The 19,894-nt window shown below is 42.0% G+C and overlaps 1 protein-coding gene across 1 annotated transcript in view; it reads left to right on the top strand.

Annotated features, from left to right (window-relative positions):
- The window catches only part of LOC141132620 (dihydrofolate reductase-like), a 132,329-nt gene that overhangs the window by 34,007 nt on the left and 78,428 nt on the right, over positions 1 to 19,894 (top strand). Inside the window, exon 2 of the mRNA XM_073621219.1 lies at positions 3,473 to 3,599. The gene's annotated coding sequence lies outside the window, so the exon portion shown is untranslated. The remainder of the gene's footprint in view (positions 1 to 3,472; positions 3,600 to 19,894) is intronic.

The following is a 19,894-nucleotide window of genomic DNA, read 5'->3' as shown; positions in this document are numbered from 1 at the left end:
TTCATCCCTTATGATAGCAATAAAGATGAATGTAAAAAAAAGTGTAAAAAAGTTTAAAATAAAAAAAAGCAAATTTATAGTAAACCCCATCTCCCTGTGCTCGCAACTGGCCTGGCAGATGTGAAAGTGCATGTAGATCCTGCACGCATATATGTAAATGGTGATTGCACCACATATGTGAGGTATCACTGTGAACGTCAAAGAGAGAGAAATAATTCCAGCACCAGAACTTACGTTTAACTGGTAACTTTCAGAGGCTTGGAAAGTGTCGCCTATAGAGACCGTACCATAGTTTGTTGCCATTTCACGAGTGAGCAAATTATTTATATTGCACCAAAAAGTTGGGTATTATGTTTTTGTGTACAAAAATGCATTTAAGTGTATTTTTTCTTGAAAATTAGCGTTTTGTAAACACCTGCACAAATATCCTGCAACATAAAAAAAATGCAACAACCACCATTTTGTTCTCCAGGGGCTCTGATATATGTTTGGGATTCTAAGCAATTTTCTAGCAAAAAAATGCTGACTTTATTATGTATGTGAAAATTTTCAAAATTGGCCTGAATGGCAAGTAGTTAATGTGCTGCTGAATCCTCATTGTTCAATCAGTAGATTGCTGACCAGGCTGTATAGTGGAGAAAACTGAGGTTACCAACCTAGCTGTGATATCTGTCAGTAGTGCTTGAAACACTAGATGGAACAGTGACTGAACAGAATTACAAATCATTCAGCAGGCAGGACAGTTTACATATGTGTGCTTTACCTGCATGTAGCTTACCTGCATAGGATCTGCATATTGAGTATACCCTCTGAGTAACAATACCATAAAGAAATGAACATTAGCAACCCCCTAACTCTAGACAGGGACCTACAATGCTAAGGATACCCGGGCCTGGACTCCAATCAGTATATCAGCTTAAACTGTAACAAGGACACCAAGGGGCACAGTGGTGACAACCGGTACATAAAACAAAACTTCTTTTTAACTGAGCTGTCACCTGACCCCGTTGCGTGACCCCAGTAAGTTTAAGTCTGCCAGCTGGTCACCAAACACAACTAGGAATAGCATTCTGCTATACAGAATATCAGAGACTCAAACAAACTCTATATATGGATGACAGTAACTATTATATACCAGCTTAGTTGGGGCCCATACAGTGGTGCACCTAAATGTATTCCACTGGGTTTCTCCAAGATAGAGGCAATGGTCTGATAAACAGCTTAAACTATGAAATGCTTCTTTAACTGCTTGAAGACAGCTTCAGTAAGATGGCAAATGAGAAGGGCACTAAAACAGGTGGAAGGAAGTAAAGCAGGAGAATATCTATGCTCCAGGGTGATAAGCTGGATTATGGGCTGACACTATATCACTGCGGGTGGCATCAGGGGAACTGTTAGTCTAAATACAGTCTTACTGGTATGGTAGAGATGTGGTAGACTATTGTAGTTGTGTTTACTGAGCAAATTAAGAGTGGGTATATAACCCTCCCATCAACTCTGTCACATCCGTGGCAAGTTATTGCGGTATATGTGTTCCTTGAGAATGTGATGCTCTACCATTAACCTGGTTGACTCTTCATCCCAGCAGGAACAAGATTGTGCCCTATCTTGTGTCTCAGAAAGGCAGGAAGACAGGCTGGCAATACAATTCTGTGTCTTTAGCTGACAGGTGCTGAATCAGCAAACCTGCTGAATGCCTTATGGTAGCTGGGAGCAGGATGATGATCTTGCACAGGGTCTCGGGATAGCCGAAAGCAGGATGGCAATCTTACACAAGGTCTCCAGATAGCTGGAGATAAGCTGTGTGGGTACTCAAGAGCTCACATGTCTCTTACTCTGGTCTGACACCAAGTGACCCCAGTCTTTGCTAAAAAGTTCTCTCCCTCATCCCTTCTAGCTGCTGAGACAACTGTAGTTTTCCTCCATCTTTTTACGAGCCCTGTTGGGGGGCTTTAGTGGTCTAAACAAACCCCTGATGTCTCACTAATTGAGACAGTGAAAGACTGAGGACAGATTCCCCAGTCCCTTACTTTGCAGCCTCAACTGCACTGGACAGTGAATGAATGGGAAGTGCTCTGTGCTGAGCGGCTTCCTGTTCATTCATAAACTGATGCATAGTAAACCAAATGAGTGGTCTCTAACGAGGGGGTCACTGGTGCTCAGTGAAGGGACTGGGGGGTACTGGTGCTCAGTGGGGGGGGGGGGGCAGGGGGTACTGGTGCTCAGTGGGGAGACAGGGGGGTGCTGTGCTCAGTGGGGGGGGGGACAAAGAGAGCACTGGTGCTCAGTAGGGGAACATGGGGGGCATTGGTGCTCGCTGGAGGAACAAGGGGGGCACTGGTGCTCACTGGGTGGACAAAAGGGGGCAATGGTGCTCAGTCAAGGGAGACAAGAGGGCAATGGTGCTCAGTGAGGGTACAAGGAGGCACTGGTGCTCAGTCGGGGGAGATAGGTTATGCTGGTGCTTATTGGGGGAAGATGGGGGTCCCGATGCTCAGTGGGGGGAGATGGGGAGTCGGGGTGCTTGGTGGGGGGGGGGGTCCTGGTGCTTGGTGGAGAGAGATGGGGGTCCTAGTGATTAGTGGGGACATATTGGGGGCACTGCCAGGCAGTGGGGGAGGGGGATACTGGTGCTTAATACCTGGCTGCTTGATCGTTCTGGAATCTTGAAGAATTATCCCCTCTCTCACTGTTCTTTTCTGCTGATTATTCTCTAGACAGATGCAGTGATAGGTCATGGCTCCTCTGGAGGGATACCAGTGCAGTGATAGACTATCACTGCTGCCACTCCTGAACAAAGAGAGGAAAGCAAGAGACTTCCTCTACCCACTTCTCTGCCAGCTCTGACTGGTGACTCATCTAAAGTAGAGCTCAGCAGATAAAGCCAGTGGTGGAAATCTTCCTTTGCTGTGACTCTTTGTTTACTTGGCTGAGCTGTCACTGCACTGGCATTCCCAGCATCCCTCCAGAGGTGGTCACAGAAGTTGTAATTTCTCCTGTCAGTGCCCCCTAGTTTTAGCCCTGCATCCTTCACTCTGGCACCCTATCTGTGCCTATCAGGAAGGAGTAATGAAAGTCAATGGGGAACTAATAAATTAACTTGCTGAGACTTGCTGTCCCACAGCAGGTCGGTTTGGTCTAGTTATTACTCTAAAGTCTTTGTGCCAGTACCTGGCTACATGTGTATTCACATTTAATCCCAGAACTCATCTTTAGATTTATGGTTTCAGTTAGTCATATTTTATTTATTGTTTGTGATATTTTAGTTTTGCTTTTTTTTTTTTATAGCAGCAGCTGAGCCAGTTTATCAGCTCAGAAGCATGAAAAAAAATTTAATATAGGGATTAGCATTTCATCACAGCTTTGAAACATAACACTGGCAACAAGCATGAAAACGTGCAGCCTAAAAAAAAAAAAAAAATGCTCTTTTGTATGTGACTAAACTCCGCCCACTCCCTTTTTATTCATTCAGTGTGTATAGATCCCGGCATCTGCTCTCTGTCAGCAGCCTGCAGCACACAAGCCTTTAAACAAGCAGCATCATCATATCATCTGTTCTGTATTGTCTTCCTGGAAAGCAGTTACAGCCTCTCCTGCAGGTACGCAGTTTCCTCTGTAAAGAAATGTATTCTTGTTTTCATTTGATTTCCAGGATGCAGATGTTTTTGCAATCAGTATTGCCTAATTAGGTGGTTGTTACGCCATTTACTGAAGCAAAGGGCGATGCACGCAGGCACAGCAATGTGACGCAACCAACCAGAATTTATATTTATGTTTTATGCCCTGTACACACGACCGAATAGACTCTGAAGGTTTTTCTGACGGAGTTCCGACGGAATTCTGCTCAAGCTGTCTTGCATACACACAGTCACACCAAAGTCAGAACATCCAGAATGCGGTGACGTACAACACGTAAGAAAAAGGAAGTTCAATAGCCAGTAGCCTATAGCTTCCGTCTCGTACTTGTTTCAGAGCAAGCGTCGTTTTTGGTACGTCGGAACAGCATACAGATGAGCAGGTTTCCCAAAAGAAATTGGTTCCGTCGGAAAAATATAGAACATGTTCTCTATCTAAGTCCATCAGAATTTTCGACGGAAAAAGTCAGATGGGGCATACACACGTGAAGAATATACGATGAAAAGCTCCCATCTGACTTTTTCTGACGGGCATTCCGCTCGTGTGTACGCAGCATTATTGTACTAACAGTGATAAAGTGGTACCGCATTAGTTATATTTTTTCTTTGCCTTATTGAATAAACAACCAGGGCAGACTGACCATTGAGCCACTCGGGCACTGCCCGAGTGCCCTGGGCCACTAGGGGGCCCCATCAGGGTTGCCAGCCTCAGTAAAACCAGGGACAGTATGTATAAATCTGTGTTTTTTTTACATCTGTCTGTGTATACTGTGTGTACATGTACAGTATGTGTATACTGTGTGATTGTATACTGTGTGTGTGTATACTGTGTGGCTCCATAATCTCTGATTGCCTGGGGGCCCCATCATCTCCTATTGCCCGGGGTCCCATGAGTTATCAGTCCGCCCCTGTAAACAACACTCTCGTTGACTACAGTTTTACATGAATTTCGATCAATGTGATCAATGTGAACTTGTGCTCCATTTTCATTTTTTAGGGCTATTTTAAGAGAGTGATCCTGCTGCTAGCGTGAACTTGCCAGCAACAGGATCACTAATAGAATGCAAACTTTTTCTTATAGATTTGCTCCCTTGCTAACGGGAAAAGTGAGATGCCACTCTACTGTTGCTCTCTTGCTAGTGAGTGAAATTCTGAAGTGTTTTGAGTCAGCGAGGAAGTGATCCCATTAATAGAAGTAGTTTCCTTGCCTGGGTGAATTGCTTGTCTGACATTGTCTTTAAATGTGAAAGTCCTTCTTAAGAACTGTGATCTCAAGATGTGCTATTAGCTGTATAAGACAGAAAATGGCTCCCCTGTGCTCCTCTCTGGTTTAGTTTCACTTTTTGTCTCCGGCTTGACCCACTGACTTCATGGATTAGCTCTGTCAACTGCCTGGACCACCTGGCTCTGCAAAAGACGATTCAAAAAAACAACTGAGCCGCATGGAAAAGTATTGAGCGAACAGTTACTGCGTCCTATCAGATGCAGTCCCTGTTTGGGTATTCCTGCAGGTGCTATGACTGTCTAAATACAATACTCGGCAGGGGAGATTCCTCCATGGTTGTTCAGTGTGGATGAAAAATGTATTAATTTCTCCCATTTAGCCTGTTGGGCGGAACAAAATAAATCCACACGTGTATGGCTAACCCCAGACAAGAACAGTTCTTTCAGTCAGGGGCCGGGTCACCGGGTGAATCAAAAGAAAGAAAGCCTAAAAAACAAAAATGAATGCAGCCACCACATCTAAGAATTAGTAAGCTGCAATATAATAAATGCTTGCGTTTGGGTCTAATACCACTTTAAAGTGTATATAAATCCTAACAACAAATTTCTCTTATTTGGGCCCTATTGGTCTTTTAAATATACCTCCGAAAAAATTTTGTTCTGTTTGATAAATGCAAAAAATACCTGCTGATCTTTCCAAAAATCTTTTGAGCTGATAACATCCTGTGCTCTTTGCTTCTGTTGACTGCTATTAATTACATTGTTCTCATCTATCCCTGAGGACTATAGCACCATGACCCTCTGTGTAGTGAAAAATGGGAAAGGGACAGGGTACCATGGTCCTATATTGTTTTTGTAATCTTAATACAGAAGGGTGAGTGAGTTTTTGCTTCCTAGAACTGAAAGGGCTCATGTACACTGCATCTCAAAGAAGCTGCTCCTACAGGCTTTTGAGCTTTTTTTAGCTCTATTTTTTTTCTTTCTTTTTTCAGGAGTTTACAGGCATATGCTCTTACAGGCAGAACCCCCCCCACCACCACCACCACCACCACCACCATCACCACCACCACCAAACTCGTGATTTTGAGAGGAGCTTTCGAGCAGAAAAGACACTAAGGGCCCAAAAATCCACAAAAAAGAGCAAAAAAAGCTTAACAATGCAAAAAAAAGGATAAAATGAGCTGAGGGAAGGGTTTGTGAAAAAAAACGTGCAAAAGAGCACAATAAAGCAGAAGCTTTTAGGCAGAGAAATAAAAGCTCAAATGCCTGTAAAAGCAGCCTTTTTTTTGAGCTGCAGTGTGCATAACCCCATTTGTGTTGCTGGCAGGATCACCAGTTTAAAATAAAGGAACAAACGCTTGGAAAACAAAACAAAAAACAAGTGCAAGAACTACATCTAGGGACTAGTAGGCAACAATATATACTATATATATATATATATATATATATATATATATATATGTACACGCAGTGCTTTTTTTTCTCATAGAATAGGTGCAGGAACTCCCCCTTTCAAAGTCACTTTGTGTCCCTGCCCCCTACCCACTTTTGAGCATTCACCCTTGGTTCTGCCCCTACCCACCTCTGAGCACCGACCCTTGGTTCCACCACCGCCCAGCTCCCAGTACTGCCCTTTTAGAGAATATAGAGCCAAGTATCATTTTGTAGTGCTAAGTAATTTGTATGGAATTTGGTAATGAAAACAAGAAACCCCCCCACAGCAACAATAGACCCCCCCCCCCAGCAGCAACAACAGATCTCCCAGCAGCAACAGTAGACCCCGCCCTAAACAGTAGATTTCTTCCAGCAAAAATTGACCACCCAGTAACAAAAGATACTCCACCAGCAACAATAGACTGGCATGCAAAAATAGATCCCCTCCAGCAACAATAGATACCATGCAGCCAGCATCAGTAGACCCTCCATCACATCCAGCACCCCTTGGCATTGCATACATTCAATGCTGGAGGTGCAGGAACTGCGTTCCCACTGAAAAAAGTCATATATATATATATATATATATATATATATATACATTTTGTTTTTAAGTTTGGATATGCTGTATGATGAAGAGGCTAGCATAGAACACTTAAAGTGGATGTAAACCCTCTCCTATACCCAGTGAAGTGTACAGCCTCAGATGATACACAGAGATGAAACAAATCTCCCTACATAAGTTTTATATGTATATCTGCTGTCTTCAGCTTTATATACTGTTTAGAAAGAGCATATCCTGTTAGAATTTTCTCTTCCTGATTCACCTGTGCTTGTGGATTCTTGCCACACACTGTGAGACAGCTGATTGGAGGAAAGGCACACACCCCCTCTCCACATAGGAAAATGTGGAGGACTAGCAAAGCTGTGCTGTGAATAGACCAGCTCTCTGCTAATCTATTTATAGCACCCACCACCACAAATTTCAGGCTGATTTTATGTCCGTTGACAGAAAACTTGTCAGAGGTTATCATACTGATAAAAGAAGAACGGAGCAGGAGAAATCCATGAGACTTAGGCCCCTTTCACATAGGGCGGATCCGCTCAGCGGACTCTGCTAGTTCAGCGGGGATCACTCCATTGGTCCCTGCTGAGCAGGCAGATGACAGGGCTGTCTCCCGCTCACTATGCAGGGATGAACCTGTCAGATCCCTGCTGTTCTCTATTGGAAGATCGGATGAAAACGGACAGCCTGTCCGTTTTTATGCGATCCCATCTGATCTGATGGATGGATGGCGAACGTATCGCCATCCGTCTGTTTTGAGTGGATCTTGTCGGATCGGATGGCAGGTGGGTGTCAGTGGACACATCTCTGCTGACATCTGCCTGCCCATAGAAGTCAATGGGTGGCCCGCTCGGATCTGCCTGAAAAACGGACAGGCGGATCTAAGCAGGCCGATCTCGTGAAAGTGGCCTTATGCCTCGTTCACACGATCAGATATTCCGCCAGCAAAAGTTGGATGTTAGCTTTTGGTCAGAAATTCCGACCGTGTGTATGCTCCATCTGACTTTTGCTGGCAGAATACCAGGCAGCAAAAGATTGAGAGCAGGTTCTCTATTTTTCGGTCGGAAAAAGTTCCTATCCGAAAATGCGTTCGTCTGTATGCAATTCAAACGCGCAAAAAATCATGCATGCTCGGAAACAATTCGACGCATGCGCGGAAGCATTGAACTTCATTTTCTCGGCTCGTTGTAGTGTTGTACGTCACCGCGTTCTTGACTGTCGAAAGTTCAGAGAACTTTTGTGTGACTGTGTGTATGCAAGGCAAGCTTGAGCGGAATTCCGTCGGAAAAACCATTATAGCTTTTTCCGACCAAAATTCAGATCGTGTGTACGCGGCATTAGGGCTTTGAAGAGAGATAATAAAACACAACAGATATATGTGCCCAGCTCAAATTTCATGAATGTTGTTTACTGCATATCCACTTTAAGTAGGTCATACACGATGATTCCAGGAAAAATGCCCGTTACAGAACAACAGACAGGCACTCCTTGCATGCTTTTGTGACTAATCCGTTATAGGATTAGTTCATGCAAAACTGATATTTCAGGTTTTGAAAATCATTGAAGTTTTAAACCAATAGACAGTTACATATACAATAATTTTTTTAATTTTTGTAAAGGGTTCCCAGGTCTACACACCTGTTGTGGCATTTATGGGGTTCTACCCCATAATAACAGTTGCACATTTGTCATGTGTTTTCTGTGCAACAAAACGCATGAAAAATGCACAAAAACACATATTGCCAAATGCACTTGGCTCAGTGCCAAAAATGGTACTTGAGCTTCTTTGGCACATTTGTCACGCCACAGGCAGCCCATTCAAGGCAATGGGCTGTCATGCGACAAACGCACCAAAAATGCGCTAAGCCGCTCGTCAATCAGGTGTGAATGCAGCCTTAAAACTTCCAGAAGAACAGAGACAGGAATTATGGCAGAGAGCTCTTGCTGTTGGATAATCCAAGGTATATAAGAAGCCAGAGCCTGACTTTAAGTCTCATGCTCAAAACCTACTGACTGAGAGGATATCTCTAAATCCAAGTACAAAATATAATGCACTGCTGCTTACCAGCCCATGTGGTGGCTGCATTCATTTTTATTTAGGATTTTACCCCTCATATTCACTTGGCAATCCTGCCAGTAACACACTTCTTGTTCTAGGGAAACAATTATTATTATTTAGTATTTATATAGCGCCAACAGTCTGTGCAGCTCTTTACAACAAAGCTCACTCATGCCTAATACACACGATGAGAAGATCAGATAAAAAATATGCTTTCTGAGCGATTGTCCAACGATCTGATCATTAGTACACAGCTTTTGAGAGCCAATCACGACCGTTCATGCAAAATTATCCAAGGGGCAAGCACTAAAATTTTTCTCGTAGGATAACAGAACAAATGATTTATGCCTAATTATTATTTAGTATTTATACAGCGCCAACAGTCTGTGCAGCTCTTTACAACAAAGCTCACTCATGCCTAATACACACGATGAGAAAATCAGGTAAAAAATATGCTTTCTGAGCGATTGTCCAATGATCTGATCATTAGCACACAGCTTTTGAGAGCCAATCACCACAGTTCATGCAAAATTATCCGAAGGGACAAGCACTAAAAATTTCTCGTACGATAACAGAACGAATGGTTTATGCCTAATTAGAAAAAAATTTGTATGAAAAAAATTGCATGTTCTGACGAAACGAAAGAATACAATACAATGCAACACATTACACCACTTCCGAAGTTGTATTCTGTCATACAATAATTTTGGCAACTTTAGTAACCTATTGGTTTTCGATATGAGACTAGCATGCAAAAAGAAACGGACGATCATTCATCTGATATTCTTATCGTGTGTACCAGGCTTTACTACACCGTAGATATAGAGGAGCAGTGTTGTCACTCTAGGACAGGACTACAGAACACCTCCCCCTCTTCTCATGACCATAACATAAGGAGGAGGTTCACTATTCTGATGATTGAACTGGACAGGGCTGATAATATTAAAGAGGAAGTAAACCTTACTGTATACTTTGTACCTATAGATAAGCCTAGAATAAGGCTTACCTATAGGTACTGTAAATAACTCGGTCCTAAGTGTTCTTGTACTTGTGTTTTTTTTTTTTTTACTTTATTGTGTATTTGACCATTGTTTATGTACTGTGACTTTTCATTCTTATATGATTTATGTATTTACTTTTTCTTATTTCCACTGTCTGTTTCTTTCTGTCTGTGAAAAAATGTAAATAATAGGCTTAAAAGGGGCACAAGAACAGGACCAGGTCAATTGAATGGAGCTTCTGTAACCCTTGGGAGCTATTTCAAGACCATTGCACCCTTAAAAATCATCTATCACCTTCCCCACTGACTCCAATGCATTTTGCCAAGATGGTGAAATTTTGATAACATTTTTTCCATTTTAGGGAAAATTTGGGGAAAAATTCAACTCTCAATTTTGCTTACCCTATTCATTAAAATTAGAGAGGGTAGATAGGAGGAAGGTCAGAGGCACTGTGCTGTGAAAAGTGATATCACCTCCTTATGCTATGTAGCGCTCACTCCCACAGGAACCCGCAGTTTACAGTCCCTAGGGTCTTTTCCCATAGTTGCACCTGCATCTGGGCACACAGTCACAGTCACTCCTTTGGCTCAATAAACAGTCTATTTTCTGATGCTTTATTGCAGAACTTGAACTTGGATAGGAGTAGGGTAACTGTGGGTTACTCCAGTTACTTTCACAGCAACTTAAGGACACCACTCTTCCTTTAAATATACCAAGCAAAGTCCTTGCACAAGCAGTTATTGAACTGAGCTATACCAAGACTCCAGAAACAATGTCCCCTTTTGAGCAATGCTGAATCTAGCACCCGAGGGATAGCAGCAGCACACAGTCTGAAAGATCTCTCACTACAGTCTGTGCTCACTAATGTCCTTGGATAGTTAGACGCCTCCTTCCAATATCGTCTAGAAACCTTTTCCAGTGATAGCAGGCCAGATCCCTAGATGAAAGTCTCTCAGTAAGCTCCAGCAACTTTCAGCAGAATAGGCCACCCCCAGCTAGCCTAGCTACGACCCCGATGAGCAGCAGACACATGGCAAGCCTTCCAGGGGGGCAGCAGTCCTAAGGGCCAGAATCTCCTCCTCCTAGGATAAGGACCCCTCTGCTCCAGGTCTTAGAGTATTTGCACTCCCTCCCAGCCACCATCTGGGCACCTCTCCTCATAGATTGGCCACGGATGCATAAATGTTCAGCTGCTGATCTGACTCTCCCAGCCCACTATCTTTCAGAACCTTTGTGGACAGACAAGGGGAAGCAGTCTACCCTGCAGCCCGTGAAACAAAGAACAGACCAAAACAATCACATTCAGCTCAACTGATTATAGTGAGCCAGCAACTAAATTTACCTAACCTAGTAACTATCTAAGAGGCCACTACAGCTATAAAGCCACATACCACATTAGGAGTGATAGATCACAGGAGTAAACCTGGCCCTACGCCTAACTATCTTATTGCATCTTCTTTAGAGTGACCACCGAGTAGGTAATACAACAGCTTACCTAACTGAATATAAGTTGAACAGACTGTTTATGTATTCTATATGTAGTGCATCTTTTTATAGCAAAAGAAGCTCTAGCTACAAAACTTTGCTTCAATCTTAGGGTGACCTTCACATTACAACTTTTCCATCACAAGATGTCCTCAGTCTTCTGGGTTGATGATAAATAAAGTAATGGACCCGCGCTTAGGGCAAAGGGGATTTTAGGTGTTTAGCCTACTCTGCTAGGTACTAGATTGATAATATGTGTAAGTATAAGGGTAATTGGCGCTCCCTATTAAATGAAAAGCGACAGACCCTGATCGCTTGTTAGGTGCTATGTGTGGGCTTGGAGAGATTTTTTGCATACACAAATTGATCCAACTGCAGGGATATCCTTAGGGGGCCCATAGGAGCTGGATACTGAATGGAAGGGTTCATCAAGCCTACCTGTTATGCGAGACACCCCTGTAGGGGTTATTGGAACTGGTGAGTGGGGACTCAAGAGGGGGAGCACCTAAAAGTCACCTGGATTTGTTCCTGTGTTTATCGTCACCAAACACTTTAATATCACAAACAGACTTTGTTTGGATTGATTTCTTGATGTATAGTTTTTTGGACTTAGCACGCTAATAATTTTGTTGGGTACGCTTTCATTTAATATTTTTCATACACATTTGGTACTGGCCTTTTCTATTTTTATTTTCATTTTTATTTTTATTTTCTATGCCTGCATTTATGATATTGGAAACATCACAAGTTATATTTTTTGCCTTAATAATTTGCTTTATCATCATAGATTATATTAACTTGGCATTTAGTTAGGTTTTGCACTACTGTTATATGCACATTGGTTATTGCATCATTGGTTTATGCACTTTTATTAGTCACATTAGAGGCACCTAACAAGCAATCAGGGTCTGTCGCTTTTCATTTGATAGGGAGCGCCAATTACCCTTATACTTACACATATTGTGGGTTGATGATGCCCAAGATCAATGAACCTGGAGGATTGAGTAAAGACTGTGTATTTAGGGAGTTACCATAGGATCCTGCACTTACAGTGTGAGTGCATTGATGCAAGGAGCACTGCATCATAGAGGATTGCTCCCTGCTAGAAGACTGAAGAGGAAGAGATCCATTAAACTGGTATGAAGACTTCTGAAAAAAGGTAAGTATTTAAAAAAAAACAAAAAAACAGCATAACATACAACTGGTGGGACTCCATAGGGAAAAGGGGGCAGTTGGTTGGTGGTAGTAAAGGCTTTTTTTGGACTTGACCCTACAGGTAACCCTATAATAAGGCTTACCTGTAGGTACATTGAATATCTCCTAAGCTTACGGTGTTTAGAAGATATTCCCAAGGGATGCAGCTGGTGACATCACCTGTGCATGCACTCTGAAGGTCCGACATACAATGCCAGAACTTGAGAGCTGTGCCGCAACGGACGGCTCCTGAGCGCATGCACAGGAGTGATGTCATCATGGCTCCGGCCACTCACACAGCCAGAGCTTCCGAACCCAGAAGGAAGACCGAGAGAAGATGGAAGCCCTGTCAGCAGTAATGCATACTAGTACATTATGCAATTGCTGGGGATTTTTTTTTTTTTTTGCCAACCACGGTTTACTAACGCTTTGAAGGCCAAGGTACATACAATATACAATAAAATTGTAATGTGCATGGCCAACCTAAGTGCATAACCTTATTTAGCTTCTAACTAGTAAGGCAAAGCCTATAGATTTGCTGTTACAGTGTGTGTGTGTGTTAGCTGTCAGATTGGAGCTCACCTTTACTGGATAAAAGCTGGGGTGCAACCACAGCCAGCTGTCATGTGATAATGTAGTGTAGCATGTAGGTATACTAGTGTCTTAATGATGAAGAGGAATTCTGAAAGAGGTTCACAAATTCCAATCTAGATTTCTTCAGTACTCTTTTCTTAAATACACAGTGATGTAACTCTTGGAGATAAAGTCCAACTAAAGACCTCAAGCAGGAAACACTGCTGTATATTGTTAGCATGCCTCTGATTCTGACTTGGCCAATCAAAGATGGCCAAAGATGGCCAACCTGGATGAAGAGTAAGTGCACATATTAGGCAGGGTGAAGAAAGAAAGCGCCACCTGAGTGCAGTATTAGTAGGTACCTTTTAATGACACTGGCTTCCGGGTACACTCCAGGGGGAGGGCTTACACCGAGGGAGGATTCAGGCAGTGGGAGAGCACTGAGGAATGGTATTAGGAATGGTGACAGAGCAATGAGAAGAGGGGGGGCACTATGGCATAATGTGCCTACTTACATACATGATGGCAAAACTCCTGAGCAGCGGTAGGGGAGTTTATTTCTCTTTAACAGTTCTACTAACCCCCCTAATTGTTGCCTGATGGATGCGTTAACACTTTTGAGATTGCTTTCTATGCCTTTCCAGCCTTATGCAGATCAACTTAACTTGACCGTATGTCTTCAGAGAACTCCTTTTTGCAAAGCATGGATCACATTAGCTGATGCTTCTTATGAACAGCAGTCTTAAAATGTTTGAGTGTCTTTTATCAAACAAAGTAGCTCTAAACTACACCTCCAAACTCATTTCATTAATTGGACTCCAAGTGTCTAAATGATGACTCCAATTAGCTTTCATGAAGTAATTAGTCTATGGTTTCAGTTACTTTTGTTCCAGCACTGTAAATGTGAATGTTTAATTGGTGTGTTCAATAAAGATACAAAAAAATTGAATTTTTTTTGTGTGCTATCAGTTTAAGCACATCGTATTTTTCTACTGTTGTGACTTCGATGAGGTTCAGATCACATTTTATGGCAAATTGCTGCAGAAAACAAGTTAATTCCAAGGGGTTCACATACTTTTACTTGCCACTGTAGATATTACAGTATACAGCGTTATAAATCCATAAACATAGTGATGTAATTAATAAATAAACTGGAAACGTGCAAACAATAATTCTCAAGTGAATGTAACACTTTTTCTGGGCAATCAATAAAACGTAAAGTGAGCAGTGCAACTTAAAACAATATAACATATCAGCCCATTCCAGCTTGGTGAAGAAATAAATATATATTTTGCTATATATTGCTTTAGATAATGCTTTATTTATTGCTGGGCCAATGTAATAGTCCAACTTCACTGTCCAGACTGTGCACAGTGCTCCACAATTTTCAGATCACACTCATTGTTATTTGTTCTGCCATTGCATGCTGCCGGCAAACCTTGCTATGGATAATTCACTCAATTAGACAAGCACTCACCAGACCATAAGACTCCTTAATTTAATAGGTGGGTCAGTTGTGTTTATTGTTACTCCAGAGGCCACAATCACCATTCATATGGTTTCCATTATAATAAATAGGAGAAGACAAAAAATCCCATAGCACAAAACCATTTTTTTAAATCAATACATAAAATAAGTAATAGGAATCACAATAGTCACCGCACCTGATGACGACCTAATGATGAAATGCGTTGAACGGTTCTAGACCTACTGACGTCAACCTGCACCAGGCAAGAAATGCAAGTGGAGCCAGTATCTAATACAGGGTACGCTTTTGTAATCTTAGTGCCGGGATCGCACACCAACTAATGTGAGTGATCTTATTTTATGTATTGATTTTAATAAATTGTTTTTACACTATGGGTTTTTTTGCCTTTTCCTGTTTCTTATAAAGGAAATCATATGAATGACGATTGTGGCTCCTGGAGTAACAATAAGCACAGTGGACCCACTTATTAAATTAGGGATCTTATGGTCTGGTGAGTGCTTGTCTAATTGGGTGGATTATCCACAGCATGATTTAACAGTACCATGCAGTGTAAGATGGAATATCAATGAGAGCGATCTTAGTATTGTGGAGCACTGTGCACAGTTTGGAGACGAAGTTAGACTATTAAAGTACATGTTCTCCCTGTGTCTGTGTGGGTTTCCTCCCAAGATCCAAGGACATGTTTTTAAGTTAATTGGTCCCTGTTTAAATTGGCCTTAGTATGTGAGTTCAGAACCTTAGATTGCAAGCTCCTTGGGGGGGGGTGGGGAGATAATGTGAATGTACAATGTACTGTATATATGTCATGCGCTCTGTAAATTGTCAGCGCAATATAAACACCTATAGTAAATATATCTCAATTCAGCAGATGTTTACCAGAGATTCTTGGTGAGTTTACCCAATTGTCACAATTCTGGACCCTGTAATCTTACTGCTTAAGAACAATAGAGGCAAGAGTTGTAATCCCAGGAAAACTTCACCTGCATTTATCACAGGTTCAGATTCTGCATCTTTAAAAAAAAATAAAGATAATTGTTGAGCATTATTCCCAGGAGAATTCAGCATTACAAAAAGTGAAACAGCATTTTGCAAATGATCATTATTATTTTTCTAAATCCCTAAATAAAGGACCTGTCATGCTGCAAATGTGGGGTAAAGAGAAAGCTGCCGTTCTGACTCCCAGGCAGGATTGCCAACTGTCTGGTCCGATCGGTTCTTTATAATCAATTGTCTTGTGGACCTCTAGACTTTCTCTCAAATATTTTTTACCTTTCTAGTTATTACTTTGCAGCAGGATTATATGCAGAATTTAGTAAGCAGCCTCTTTTGTTTAGAATATCTTATGTGCAATTAAAGAGAAACTTCACTCCCTGCTATTTTTTTAATCCCCTCTTACCTTTCAAAAATTATACTCACACCTTGAAATATTTAACCCTCTGTTAGAACAGACAGTGTGTACATCTAATTTACAAATGATAATGAGATCTGCCAGCAAAGTACAGACAGCATTCATGATGTTAAACATAAAACTATTGTAAATCCTTTTTTCTTATTTTCTAAATAACAAATAGGTTTATACGTACCAGCTATGTGCAATGGAATTGAACAGAGTGACCCCGAACCTCCTCTTATCGAATTCCCCGCTGGCGCTCCTGGCTTCTCTCTGGCGAGTGCCCCCATAGAAAGCCAGTTTCTATGGGGGCACTCGTGCAGGCTCACTCTCGAGCATCACTGTCTGCGTCTATAGACACAGACAGTGGGACTTGGCCCTGCCCCCTCGTCACTGGCTTTGATTGACAGCAGCAGGAGCCAATAGACATGTGCAGAATGAAAAAAATGTGTTATGTTTCAATTTGTTAGTTACATAAATTTGTTTAGTTTGATTTGTTTTAATCGTTTAATTTGTGTAGCACCCTCTACCATAGGTAGGTGCTAGAGTGAGGATTTTTGGTAGGTTCTGTCAGTACAGGTAAATTTAGGCAGGCCTATACTGCAAGCTAGGCCTGTTTGTTTTTGATCTGGGGGCAGGGAGTGGTTAGTGTAGCAGTGGGTGTGACCACCTGTACTTTAGTTCTGAGGCGCCTCCCCTGCTTCCAGTGAGAATGCTCTGGAAGAGGGGCAGAGCCTAGAACTGGAGTGGAAGGCAGCTCATATAAGGAGCCCTGACCAATCCCTAACTGGAATTGGCAGGGGGCAGGCCTCCCATATAAGCTGAGGTAACAGGCCACTGGGAAGAGTTGTCGGCCAGGAGAAGTGGAGAATGGAGTACTAGACAGCAGCAGGAGGGCACCCCCATTGGGGGGGGGGTGCCGATTGCGGGAGGAGGCCCAGGAGAGCTGTGAGGGAACTTCACCCTTACACAGTCATGGGTGAAGTCCTCATCATTACATGGTCATTGATGAGGAGTTCCTGGAGCAGAGGGGCAGGAGAAGCTGTTGGAACGTACGGTCCGGTTAAGTTCTTCACCATGGACTTGGGGCAGAAGAAGGTCATTGAGTGTACCACAGTGGAGTGCTGGATGTGGAGACATGCCAGGGAGTCTGTGAGGGAACTTCATCCTTACACGGTCATGGATGAAGTCCTCATCTTTACACGGTCATTGATGTGGAGTCCTGGAGCAGAAGAGAGACTGTGGGGAATAGTTTCAAATCGATGTGGCCTCAGGGCGCAGGATTTGCAAGCTGGGCTAGCTGTAAAAACTCAAGAAAAGGGAAAGTGACGCTGTTCAAAGGTAGTGCACATAAAACGTGACCCTATAAAAAATATGTATAAAATATAAATATCCACTAATGACCAATGTGAAAGATAAATAATAAATAAATAGTTAATTAACTGAGCTATTATAAGAGCTCTATATAATGCAATTGCTCCTTTTTTAGAGTGACATACACATTCCTTATTTTTGAATGCGCATCAGTGAATATAAAAACGTAGATGTAAAAAAATATGCAAGAATTCATCAAATTCCAAAATATCAGTCATTGTCCATGAGCAAAGTACCTAAAATAAAGTGACATGTGCTAAATCCAAAAGTGCATAAATTAGTTCGCAGTGCCACAATTAATATATATCCAGAAAAGAGAAATAATTGATGGCATGTGCTCAATCCAAAAAGTGACAGTTTGTAAAATTAATCCGTGAAGCACAAAATAAAGTGACTATTCGGTGCTCCCCTCCTTCTTCTATGTTCCCCTCTTGTATCTGCACTCAAAGGTGTAGTTGTTATATCCAAATCTCGGTGTCCCCCTTGCCAGGATATTCTCCTGGTCCACAGTGTTTATCCAAACGGAGTAGATCCGGTAACCCAGGCAAGGTGTTGCTCCTCTGTGGATGCTGGGATGGGGTTTTCAGCTTCTTTCCACCTCCATAATATGGTTTATGAAATCAACAGGCATCCACATATGTTTAAGAAAAGATGAAACTTCATAGCGTAAATGCATAGAACAAATGAATATTTTTATTAAAAAGTTACTAGGTAGTTAAAAAAACCAAGAGGGAGCTCCACTGCTCCAACTGGCATGAAAAACAAAGCAGTTCCATAGTTCCGGTGTGCGTTCCACACAGCGTACTCGCAAAAACCGGAAGTGTCGGAAAACAGGATGTGATGTATTGCGTACCAAGTATGTCCCGCCTTACACGTTTCGTCACACAGATGTCATCTGAGGCGCCATGGTGTTGCAGGGAAGAGACTGTAGATGTTATATATGTGCATCATGTCTTCAAGGCTCAATCAAAGTTCTAATTTATAAATATGATGGCAAGGTGAAGTATTCTATGCAATATTATACAATCTAATATATATCCTATATAACTATTGCATACATATATTCAATTGCCTATGCCTATAAATTAGCTAGTCTATAAGAGTCTGATAAGCACAATGATATAACAAACACATCTGCTTAGTAAACAATGTTACATTTATTTCCCTTGAAAACAGGAATACTTCACATATTAAACAGAGTATATATACAAAAGAACATCAAAGATACTTATCACACATGGATTTATCGGCTGGTTCTGGATGATAAAAGGGGTTTGGGCCGCATGGAGTTTAGGCCCAAGCCATCATAGTTAGTTACATAGTTAGTCAGGTTGAAAAAAGACACAAGTCCATCCAGTCCAACCATAAAAAAACAAAAAAAACAAAAAAAAAAAAAAACGTACAATCCAATATACCCAATACTATACCCACAGTTGATCCAGAGGAAGGCAAAAAACCCCAGCAGAGCATGCTCCAATTTGCTACAGCAAGGGAAAAAATTCCTTCCTGATCCCAGAGAGGCAATCGGATTTTCCCTGGATCAACTTTACCTATAAATGTCAGTACCCAGTTATATTATGTACATTTAGGAAAGTATCCAGGCCTTTCTTAAAGCAATCTACTGAGCTGGCCAGAACCACCTCTGGAGGGAGTCTATTCCACATTTTCACAGCTCTTACTGTGAAGAAACCTTTCCGTATTTGGAGATGAAATCTCTTTTCCTCCAGTCGTAAAGAGTGCCCCCTTGTCCTCTGTGTTGACCGTAAAGTGAATAACTCAACACCAAGTTCACTATATGGACCCCTTATATATTTAAACATGTTGATCATATCCCCCCTTATTCTCCTCTTCTCAAGAGTGAACAAATTCAGTTCCTCTAATCTTTCCTCATAGCTGAGCTCCCCCATGCCTCTTATCAGTTTGGTTGCCCTTCTCTGCACTTTCTCCAGTTCCCCGATATCCTTTTTGAGAACTGGTGTCCAAAACTGAACTGCATATTCCAGATGAGGTCTTACTAATGATTTGAACAGGGGCAAAATGATATCTCTCTCTCTGGAGTCCATACCTCTCTTAATACAAGAAAGAACTTTGCTCGCTTTGGAAACCGCAGCTTGGCATTGCATGCTATTATTGAGCTTATGATCTACCAAAACCCCCAGATCCTTCTCCACTACAGATTCCCCCAGTTGTACTCCCCCTAGCATGTATGATGCATGCATATTCTTAGCCCCCAAGTGCATAACTTTACATTTCTCAACATTAAACCTCATCTGCCACATAGTCGCCCAATTAGACAGAGCATTGAGGTCAGCTTGTAAATTGGAGACATCCTGTAAGGACGTTATTCCACTGCATAGCTTGGTGTCATCTGCAAAGACAGAAATGTTACTTTTGATCCCAGATCCAATATCATTTATAAAGATATTAAAGAGTAAGGGTCCCAGCACTGAACCTTGGGGTACGCCACT

The sequence above is a fragment of the Aquarana catesbeiana genome, linkage group LG03, assembly GCF_042186555.1.
Source record: "Aquarana catesbeiana isolate 2022-GZ linkage group LG03, ASM4218655v1, whole genome shotgun sequence".
Classification (NCBI taxonomy): Eukaryota; Metazoa; Chordata; class Amphibia; order Anura; family Ranidae; genus Aquarana; species Aquarana catesbeiana.
The sequence above is the reverse complement of the archived record's forward strand: the minus strand, read 5'-3'. Positions and strand labels throughout refer to the sequence as shown.